The sequence below is a fragment of the Somniosus microcephalus genome, unplaced genomic scaffold (assembly GCF_052327205.1).
Source record: "Somniosus microcephalus isolate GS21.2 unplaced genomic scaffold, FLI_Smic_1.0 unresolved_chr3, whole genome shotgun sequence".
Taxonomy (NCBI): Eukaryota; Metazoa; Chordata; class Chondrichthyes; order Squaliformes; family Somniosidae; genus Somniosus; species Somniosus microcephalus.
The window spans coordinates 35,494,063-35,505,664 of record NW_028225181.1 but is presented as its reverse complement, the minus strand read 5'-3'; positions in this window follow the sequence as shown (position 1 = coordinate 35,505,664).

The window sequence follows — 11,602 nt, the reverse complement described above, 5'->3', positions numbered from 1 at the left end:
ATTATAGGCAGTGTAGATAAAAGCATAAAATTTCAAAGGGATATTGACAGATTAAGTGGCTGGGCAAAACTATGGCAAATGGATTTCAATGTAAGCAAATGTGAGGTCAGGCACTTTGGACACCAAAAGGATAAAGCAGGTTACTTTCTAAAGATGAATATCTAAAAACAGTGGATGTCCCGAGAGACTTGGGGGTCCAGGTACAGAGATCATTAAAATGTCATGAACAGGTACAGAAAATAATCAAAAATGCTAAGGGGACGCTAGCCTTTATATTTAGAGGACTAGAATACAAGGTGGTAGAAGTTAGTCTGCAGCTGTACAGAGCCCTGGTTAGACCACCCCTAGAGCACTGTGAGCAGTCCTGGGCACCACACCTTAGGAAGGATATATTGGCCTTGGAGGGTGTGCAGCGTAGGTTTACCAGACTGAAACCCGGACTTCAAGGTTTAAGGTACAAGGAGCTATTACACAAATTAGGGTTGTATTCCTTAGAATTCAGAAGGTTAAGAGTTGATCTGATGGAAGTTTTCAGGATATTAAGGGGAACAGATAGAGAAACTATTTCCACTGGTTGGGGATTCTAGGACTAGGGGACACAGTCTAAAAATTAGAGTCAGACGTTTCAGGAGTGAAATTAGGAAACACTTCTATACACAAAGGGTGGTAGAAGTTTCGAGCTCTCTTCCACAAACGGCAATTGATGATAAAATAACAACAGAAAATGCTGCAAATACTCAGCAGGCCAGGCAGCATCCGTGGAGAGAAGCTGCCCATCCTGCTGAGTATTTCCAGCGTTTTCTATTGTTGTTTCAGATTTCCAGCATTTGCAGTATTTTGCTATTGTAGCAATTGGTGCTAGATCAATTGTTAATTTTAAATCAGAGATTGATAGGTTTATGTTAACCTAAGGTGTTAAGGGATATGGGCCAAAGGCGGGTATATGGAGTTAGATCGCATATCAGTCATGGCCTTACTGAATGGCGGAACAGGTCGACTGGCTGTATGGCCTACTCCTGTTCCTATGAGTCTGGGGTCCCTTGCTTGTTAGCCCTCCCCAAATACATTACCTCAAACTTCTCCGGATTGAATTCCATTTGCCACTTTTCTGCCTACCAGACCAGTACATTGAAATCTTTCTGCATATAGCATGGGTTATACACAGAGTAAAGCTACCATTACACTGCCCAATCAAACAGTCCAAGGGCAGGTACAGCACGGGTGACATACAGAGTAAAGCTCCCTCTCATACAGCATGTCTTCAATGCAGCGTACAGCTTCCTTGACACTACCAATGAAGCACAACCAGCTCATGTACAGCATGGGGTCAATACAGAATAAAGATCCCTCTACATTTAAATGTCAAACTGTCCCAGGTGAGCTACGGACAAGGTTAGTCTCCGAGTTAAGCTCTGCTCAACTTGTCGCATCAAAGGCCAAGCCTGACGGCAGATGTTGAACAGCTCCCAGCATCTGGTTAAACTCTCACCTCGGAAAAATCCTGGGCTGATGGGATTCTCAGTAAAGTTCCTCAGCTTGCTAATCATTGTTGAAGCTTCCCGTTTTATCCCGTGTTCGACACTGGGGTTCTCGGCCCCACCAGTTCTGCTCTGTGAAGCCAGTGACATTTCTCCAGTCCCAGTGAGTGTGGTGATGATTCGACTTCTTTCTCCCTCCTTCCTGAGATATTGCTCACTCCCAGAGACTGTCAATAGAAAAATGATTCATATTAATTCCAGAACGGTGGCATAGTGGTTAGCACTGTTGCCTCACAGCGCCAGAGACCCGGGTTCGAATCCGGTCTCGGGTGACTGTCTGTGTGGAGTTTGCACATTCTCCCCGTGTTTGCATGGGTTTCCTCCGGGTGCTCCGGTTTCCTCCCACAGTCCAAAGATGTGCGGGTTAGGTTGATTGGCTATGATAAATTGACCCTTAGTGTTAGGGGGATTAAATACGTGGGGTTACAGGGATAGGGTGGGATATGTGATGGTGTAGGGGTTACGGGGATCGGGTGGGATATGTGTCGGTGCAGGCTCGATGGGCCGAAATGGCCTCTATCTGCACTGTGGGGTTTCTGTGATTCTGTGAATACAGGGGGAGCATTTTTGTGAGCATAATTTTATTCAATTTGATTATTTTTGCATTTACTGAGTGTGTTTGAATTACTTACTTTAATATTGAATAGTTCTTTTATGTCCATTGCCCTGTTTACAGGGATTAAACACACTCCCAGTGTCAGCTGTTACTCCATCTCCTCACACACTGACATCCCACTGATGGGCCGTAACCAGGGGTGGGGCCCTGTCTCCAGGTGACATCACACAGGAGCCAGGAGTCAATCACACAGCAGCCAGGAACGATGTCTCAACGTGACCGGAGCCCCTCCCACTCGAGGTGTCACAGGGTCACGTTGACCAGGCTCTGCTCCTGGTGTGCAGTCTCACTGGGCACGAACACAGGGTGTACAATCAGTCCCGTCTCCAGGAATGAACCGGGATCCTGCCCTAAATCTCTCCCGAGTTTTATTTCCATCGGTGTAAAATGGGTGGCTGAATCACAATCACCCAGTTTGTACGACAGCACCTAGTATAAGTCAAACTCTACCCCAGTGTTTCTTTCCCTCTCCACGTATCTGCTCCGTCACTGTCTCTGCCTCTCTCTCTCTCACTCCCTCTCTCCAAAGTGAGGGGTATGTCTGGGGCTGGGATCAAACTGTGCGGAAAATATCAGAATATCAGTTAGCCTCTCGTCCCGCTCCTGCATCATTACATCTGGTGACCGCCAAGGATCTATCCTTGGCCCCCTCCTAGTTCTCATCTACATGTTGCTGCTTGGAGACATCATCCGAAAACATAGCGTCAGTTTCCACATGTACACTGATGAAACCCAGCTCTACCTCACTAACTCTTCTCTCGAACCCTCCACGGTGTCTAAATTGTCAGACTGATTGACTGACATCCAGTTCTGGATGGGCAAAAATGTTCTCCATTTAAACACTGGGAAGATCGAAGCCATTGTTTTCAGTCCCCGCCACCAACTCCGTTCCCTAGCCTCTGTCTCCATCCCTCTCCCTAACATCTGTCTGAGGCTGAACCACACGGTTCACAACATTGACCCTGAAATTAGTTTCCGACCACATATCTGCAGCATAACAAAGGCCGCCTACGTCCACCTCCATAACACCGCCAGGCTCCGCCCCTGCCTCAGCTCATCCGCTGCTGATATCCTCATCCTTGCCTTTGTTACTTCTGGACTTGACTATTCCAATGCGCTCCTGGCTGGCCTCCCACATTCCGCCCTATGTAAACTTGAGGTCATCCAAAACTTGGCTGCTCTTGTCCTAACCCACATCCATTCCCGTTTGCCCATTTCCCCTGTGCTCACTGACCTACACTGGCTCCCGGTTAAGCAGCACCTCGATTTCTAAATTATCATCCTAGTTTTCAAATACCTCCATAGCCTCGCCCCTTCCTATCTCTAATCTCCTTCAGCCCCACACCCCGCCCCCCACACCCGAGATATCTGCGCTCCTCTTATTCTGCCCTCTTCAGCATCCCTGATTATAATCGCTCAAACTTTGGTGGCCGTGCCTTCTGTTGGCCGAGGATCTAAGCTCTGGAATTCCCAGCGTAAACCTCTCCCCCTCGCTTCCTCTCTTTACTACTCAAAGACGCTCATTAAAACCTCCCACTTTGACCAAGCTTTTAGTCACCTGCCCTAATTTATCATTAAGTGGCTCAGTGTCAAAATTGTTGGTCTAAAATACTCCCGTGAAGTGACTTGGGACGTTTTACTACGTTAAAGGCGCTATTAAAATACAAGTTGTTATTGTTGTTGTACATCTCTGGCTCTATAGAATCATAGAACGGTTACAGCACAGAAGGTGGACTTATGGCCCGTCGAGCCCGTGCTGGCTATCTGCAAGAGCACTTAAGCAAGTCCCACTCTGCCGCACTATCCCTGTAGCTCTGCAAATTGTTTTCCTTCAGGCACTTATCCAATTCCCTTTTGATATACCCCACACCCCTCACTGTAACACATTGATATACCCCACACCCCTCACTGTAACACTGATATACCCCACACCCCTCAATGTAAACCTGATATACCCCACACCCTCACTGTAACACTGATATAGCCCACAACCCTCACTGTAACACTGATATACCCCACACCCCTCACTGTAACACTGATATACACCACACACCCTCACTGTAACATTGATATACCCCACACCCCTCACTGTAACACTGATATACCCCACACACCCTCACTGTAACACTGATATACCCCACACCCCTCACTGTAACACTGATATACCCCACACACCCTCACTGTAACACTGATATACCCCACACCACACTGTAGCACTGATATACCTCACACCACTCAATGTAACACTGATATACACCACACACCCTCACTGTAACACTGATATACCCCACACCACACTGTAGCACTGATATACCTCACACCACTCAATGTAACACTGATATACCCCACACACCCTCACTGTAACACTCTGATATACCCCACACCCCTCACTGTAACACTGATATACACCACACACCCTCACTGTAACACTGATATACCCCACACCCCTCACTGTAACACTGATATACACCACACACCCTCACTGTAACACTGATATACCCCACACCCCTCACTGTAACACTGATATAAACCACACCCCTCACTGTAACACTTTGATATACCCCACACCCCTCACTGTAACACTGATATAAACCACACCCCTCACTGTAACACTTTGATATACCCCACACCCCTCACTGTAACACTGATATTCCCCACACACCATAATGTAGCACTGATATACCCCACACCCCTCACTGTAACATTGATATATCCCACACCCCTCACAGTAACACTGATATAACCCTCACTGTAACACTGAGATACATCACGCCCCTCACTGTAACATTGATATACCCCTCACTGTAACACTGAAGTACCCCTCAACCTTCAATGTAAAACTGATTTACCACTCACTGTAACACTGATCTATCTCACAGCCCTCACAGGAACACACTGATATACCTCAAACACCTCAGTGTAACACGGTTTTACCCCACACCGCTCACCGTAACGTTGATATACCCAATAACCCTCACTGGAACACCGATATATCCCACACCCCTCAGTGTAACACACGGAAATACCCCACACCCCTCACTGTAACACTCTGATATACCACACACCACTCACTGTAACACTGATATACCCCACACCCCTCCCTGTAACACTGATATACCCCAAACCCATCAGTGTAACAATCTGATATAACAAACACCACACACTGTAACCCTGATATACCCCGCACTGTAACACTGATGTACCACACAACCACTCACTGTAACACTGATATACCCTCACTGTAACACTGAATACCCCACACCCATCAGTGTAACAATCTGATATAACACAAACCACTCACTTTAACACTGAAATACCCCTCACTGTAACACTGAGGTACATCACGCCCCTCATTGGAACACTGATATACCCCTCACTGTAACACTGATATGCCCCTCACCCTTCACTGTAACACTGATATACCCCACACCCCTCACTGTAACACTGGTTCACCCCACACCCCTCACTGTAACACTGATGTACTACACACCCCTCACTGTAACACTGATATACCCTCACTGTAACACTGAATACCCCACACCCATCAGTGTAACAATCTGATATAACACAACCACTCACTGTAACACTGATATACCCCTCACAGTAACACTGATATAACCCTCACTGTAACACTGAGATACATCACACCCCTCACTGTAACATTGATATACCCCTCACTGTAACACTGAAGTAACCCTCAACCTTCAATGTAAAACTGATTTACCACTCACTGTAACACTGATCTATCTCACAGCCCTCACAGGAACACACTGATATACCTCAAACACCTCAGTGTAACACGGTTTTACCCCACACCGCTCACCGTAACGTTGATATACCCAATAACCCTCACTGGAACACCAATATATCCCACACCCCTCAGTGTAACACACGGAAATACCCCACACCCCTCACTGTAACACTCTGATATACCACACACCACTCACTGTAACACTGATATACCCTATATCCATCAGTGTAAAATTCCGATATACCACACACCCCTCAATGTAACGCTGATTTACCCCACACCCCTCCCTTTAACACTGATATACCACACACCCCTCCCTGTAACACTGATATACCCCACACCCCTCCCTGTAACACTGATATACCCCAAACCCCTCACTGTAACACTGTAACAAACACCACACACTGTAACACTGATATACCCCGCACTGTAACACTGATGTACCACACACCCCTCACTGTAACACTGATATACCCTCACTGTAACACTGATAAACCCCACACCCATCAGTGTAACAATCTGATATAACACAAACCACTCACTTTAACACTGATATACCCCTCACTGTAACACTGAGGTACATCACGCCCCTCATTGGAACACTGATATACCCCTCACTGTAACACTGATATGCCCCTCACCCTTCACTGTAACACTGATATACCCCACACCCCTCACTGTAACACTGATATACCCCACACCCCTCACTGTAACACTGGTTCACCCCAAACCCCTCACTGTAACACTGATATACCCCACACCCTCACTGTAACACTGATATAGCCCACAACCCTCACTGTAACACTGATATACACCACACACCCTCACTGTAACACTGATATACCCCACACCACACTGTAGCACTGATATAGCCCACAACCCTCACTGTAACACTGATATACCCCACACCCCTCACTGTAACACTGATATACACCACACACCCTCACTGTAACATTGATATACCCCACACCCCTCACTGTAACACTGATATACCCCACACACCCTCACTGTAACACTGATATACCCCACACCACACTGTAGCACTGATATACCTCACACCACTCAATGTAACACTGATATACCCCACACACCCTCACTGTAGCACTCTGATATACCCCACACACCACACTGTAGCACTGATATACCTCACACCCCTCAATGTAACACTGATATACCCCACACCCCTCACTGTAACACTGATATAAACCACACCCCTCACTGTAACACTTTGATATACCCCACACCCCTCACTGTAACACTGATATTCCCCACACACCATAATGTAGCACTGATATACCCCACACCCCTCACTGTAACATTGATATATCCCACACCCCTCACAGTAACACTGATATAACCCTCACTGTAACACTGAGATACATCACGCCCCTCACTGTAACATTGATATACCCCTCACTGTAACACTGAAGTACCCCTCAACCTTCAATGTAAAACTGATTTACCACTCACTGTAACACTGATCTATCTCACAGCCCTCACAGGAACACACTGATATACCTCAAACACCTCAGTGTAACACGGTTATACCCCACACCGCTCACCGTAACGTTGATATACCCAATAACCCTCACTGGAACACCGATATATCCCACACCCCTCAGTGTAACACACGGAAATACCCCACACCCCTCACTGTAACACTCTGATATACCACACACCACTCACTGTAACACTGATATACCCCACACCCCTCCCTGTAACACTGATATACCCCAAACCCATCAGTGTAACAATCTGATATAACAAACACCACACACTGTAACCCTGATATACCCCGCACTGTAACACTGATGTACCACACAACCACTCACTGTAACACTGATATACCCTCACTGTAACACTGAATACCCCACACCCATCAGTGTAACAATCTGATATAACACAAACCACTCACTTTAACACTGAAATACCCCTCACTGTAACACTGAGGTACATCACGCCCCTCATTGGAACACTGATATACCCCTCACTGTAACACTGATATGCCCCTCACCCTTCACTGTAACACTGATATACCCCACACCCCTCACTGTAACACTGGTTCACCCCACACCCCTCACTGTAACACTGATGTACTACACACCCCTCACTGTAACACTGATATACCCTCACTGTAACACTGAATACCCCACACCCATCAGTGTAACAATCTGATATAACACAACCACTCACTGTAACACTGATATACCCCTCACAGTAACACTGATATAACCCTCACTGTAACACTGAGATACATCACACCCCTCACTGTAACATTGATATACCCCTCACTGTAACACTGAAGTAACCCTCAACCTTCAATGTAAAACTGATTTACCACTCACTGTAACACTGATCTATCTCACAGCCCTCACAGGAACACACTGATATACCTCAAACACCTCAGTGTAACACGGTTTTACCCCACACCGCTCACCGTAACGTTGATATACCCAATAACCCTCACTGGAACACCAATATATCCCACACCCCTCAGTGTAACACACGGAAATACCCCACACCCCTCACTGTAACACTCTGATATACCACACACCACTCACTGTAACACTGATATACCCTATATCCATCAGTGTAAAATTCCGATATACCACACACCCCTCAATGTAACGCTGATTTACCCCACACCCCTCCCTTTAACACTGATATACCACACACCCCTCCCTGTAACACTGATATACCCCACACCCCTCCCTGTAACACTGATATACCCCAAACCCCTCACTGTAACACTGTAACAAACACCACACACTGTAACACTGATATACCCCGCACTGTAACACTGATGTACCACACACCCCTCACTGTAACACTGATATACCCTCACTGTAACACTGATAAACCCCACACCCATCAGTGTAACAATCTGATATAACACAAACCACTCACTTTAACACTGATATACCCCTCACTGTAACACTGAGGTACATCACGCCCCTCATTGGAACACTGATATACCCCTCACTGTAACACTGATATGCCCCTCACCCTTCACTGTAACACTGATATACCCCACACCCCTCACTGTAACACTGATATACCCCACACCCCTCACTGTAACACTGGTTCACCCCAAACCCCTCACTGTAACACTGATATACCCCACACCCTCACTGTAACACTGATATACCCCACACCCCTCACTGTAACACTGGTTCACCCCACACCCCTCACTGTAACACTGAGATACATCACACCCCTCATTGGAACACTGATATACCCCTCACTGTAACACTGATATACCCACACCTGTCACTGTAACACACAGAAATAGACCAGATCCCTTATTGCAGCACGGTGGCATAGTGGTTAGCACTGTTGCCTCACAGCGCCAGGGACCCGGGTTCGAATCCGGCCTCAGGCGACTGTCTGTGTGGAGTTTGCGCATTCTCCCCGTGTTTGCGTGGGTTTTCTCCGGGTGCTCCGGTTTCCTCCCACAGTCCAAAGATGTGCGGGTTAGGTTGATTGGCTATGATAAAAAATTGACCCTTAGTGTTAGGGGGATTAAATACATGGGGTTACGGGGATAGGGTGGGATATGTGTTGGTGTAGGGGTTACGGGGATCGGGTGGGATATGTGTCAGTGCAGGCTCGATGGGCCGAAATGGCCTCTATCTGCACTGTGGGGTTTCTGTGATTCTGTGATTTCTGTGAACACACTGGTATACGCCACAGCCCTCACAGTAACACTATGATTCAGTGGGTAAGCGAGTTGCTGGTTTAGTGCGGCAGTGAGCTTCTGGTTTAGCGGGGCAGTGAGCTGTGCATGCCGATTAATCTCTACTAGTTTGGTCTTTAACCTCCCTCACAGAAGTGTTCATTAGCTGCTCCTGTAACCTTCAAATACTCACAAAAAATCCAATGTCCTTTGCAAAATGGACTGATTCTTGGCCGCATTCCCCAGCACTCCTCCATCTTCACACTCACCCATGCTTGGCAGCAGATGTGTGTCTATCTGGAGTGTGTTTTAACCTAACTTAATCCCTAGTTATTCGAGCTTACTATTGATATAATTGTATGTGTCAACCAGTGTATTCTATTGAATAAGCTATACATACCAATACTTACAAGAAATTTTAAAAGGTCTGCTTTCAGAGTGAATTCGCTTGTGATTCAGCAGACTGGATGTCCTTGTGGATCCCTTCGCACACACGGAGCTGGTGAACGGTTTCTCTCCAGTGTGAACATGCTGGTGTTCAGTGTGGTGGGATGACGGAATCTCTTCCCACAGTGAAAGCAACTGAACGGTCTCTCGTCAGTGTGAACTCGCTGGTGTTTCAGCAGGATGGATGGCCGACTGAATCCTTTCCCACGTACGGAGCGGCTGAACAGTCTTTCCCCAGTGTGACTGCACCAATGCATTTGCATCTCAGATGGATAATTGGATCCCTTCTCATAGTCCCCACATTCCAACGGTTTCTCCATGGTCCCTCTGTCTTTCCAGGTTGGACGATCAGTTGAATCCTCCCCGCTGTGAATTGTGTGAAATATTTTCAAGCTGTGTAACTGGTTACAGCTCTCTCCACAGTCAGTGCACTGGAACACTCACGCTCAAGTGTGAATGGGTCTTGGTGCTTTCCCAGTCACATGATGTTTGAAATCCATTCCCACACACAGGACAGACAAACATTTCTCCTTCCGCATTCAAAGGCCAATGATATTCAGGTCCTGATGAATCGAGTGATTCTGTCAGATCTTGGCGTAATATTTGGTTTGATTTTCTTGCCTGCAAATCCTCCCCTTCTAATACCCTGAAAAAGGAGATTACAAAAGTCATCAGGGCAGAAATTCAGAACACACAATTCTAGGTTCTATGGAACAATATTTCCTCTCTTGTTTCCTCCAAAAGTTGAGAATTCCTGTCTCACACACTCAATCTCCCTGTGCTGAAATCCTTACCCATTGCACCATATCTTTGCCCCTCTCCCACTCTCTCCTTCCCTGTGTACGAGGAGTGTGATGGAATAATCTCCACTTGCCTGGATGAGTACAGCTCCAACAACAGTCAAGAAGCTCGACAACATCCAGGACAAAGCAGCCCGCTTGATTGACACCCCATCCAACACCTTAAACATTCACTCCCTCCACTGCCAGCGCAGAGTGGCTGCAGTGTGTACCATCTACAAGATGCACTGCAGCAACTCGCTAAGACTTGATCTGTAACACCTCCCAAACCCGTGACCTCTTCCACCTAGAAGAACAAGGGCAGCAGGTGCATGGGAACACCACCACCTCCAAGTTCCCCTCCAAGTCACACACCAAGAAAGCGGCTGACCACCACCTTTTCGAGGGCAATTAGGGAGGAGCAATAAATGCCGGCCGTGCCAGAGACACCCACATCATATAAAACGAAGATAAAAAAGTGCTTCTGCTGCACCTCCTCTTGGAGAGGGCCGCACATGCACCCTGATCCCGCACTGCCCAAGGTGGCGGCGCGGGGGACAAGTCCCGCCTTCCTTCACCAAGATGGCGGCTGGTTGCCGGGGTAACCCGGGCCTGCCGCCGTGGAGAATTCTGCTCGCAAGATGACGGACAGTCACCCCGGCGGCCGGGCCTGGCAGCGCGGCGCAAAGACGAAGCCTGCGGGGTCTTAATCAGTGCCTGAGCCCTACGCCGGGTGTTATTTGAAGCTCTCCAGCCCCACCGCGGTGCCTATTCCTCCCTGACCCGCACAATCTC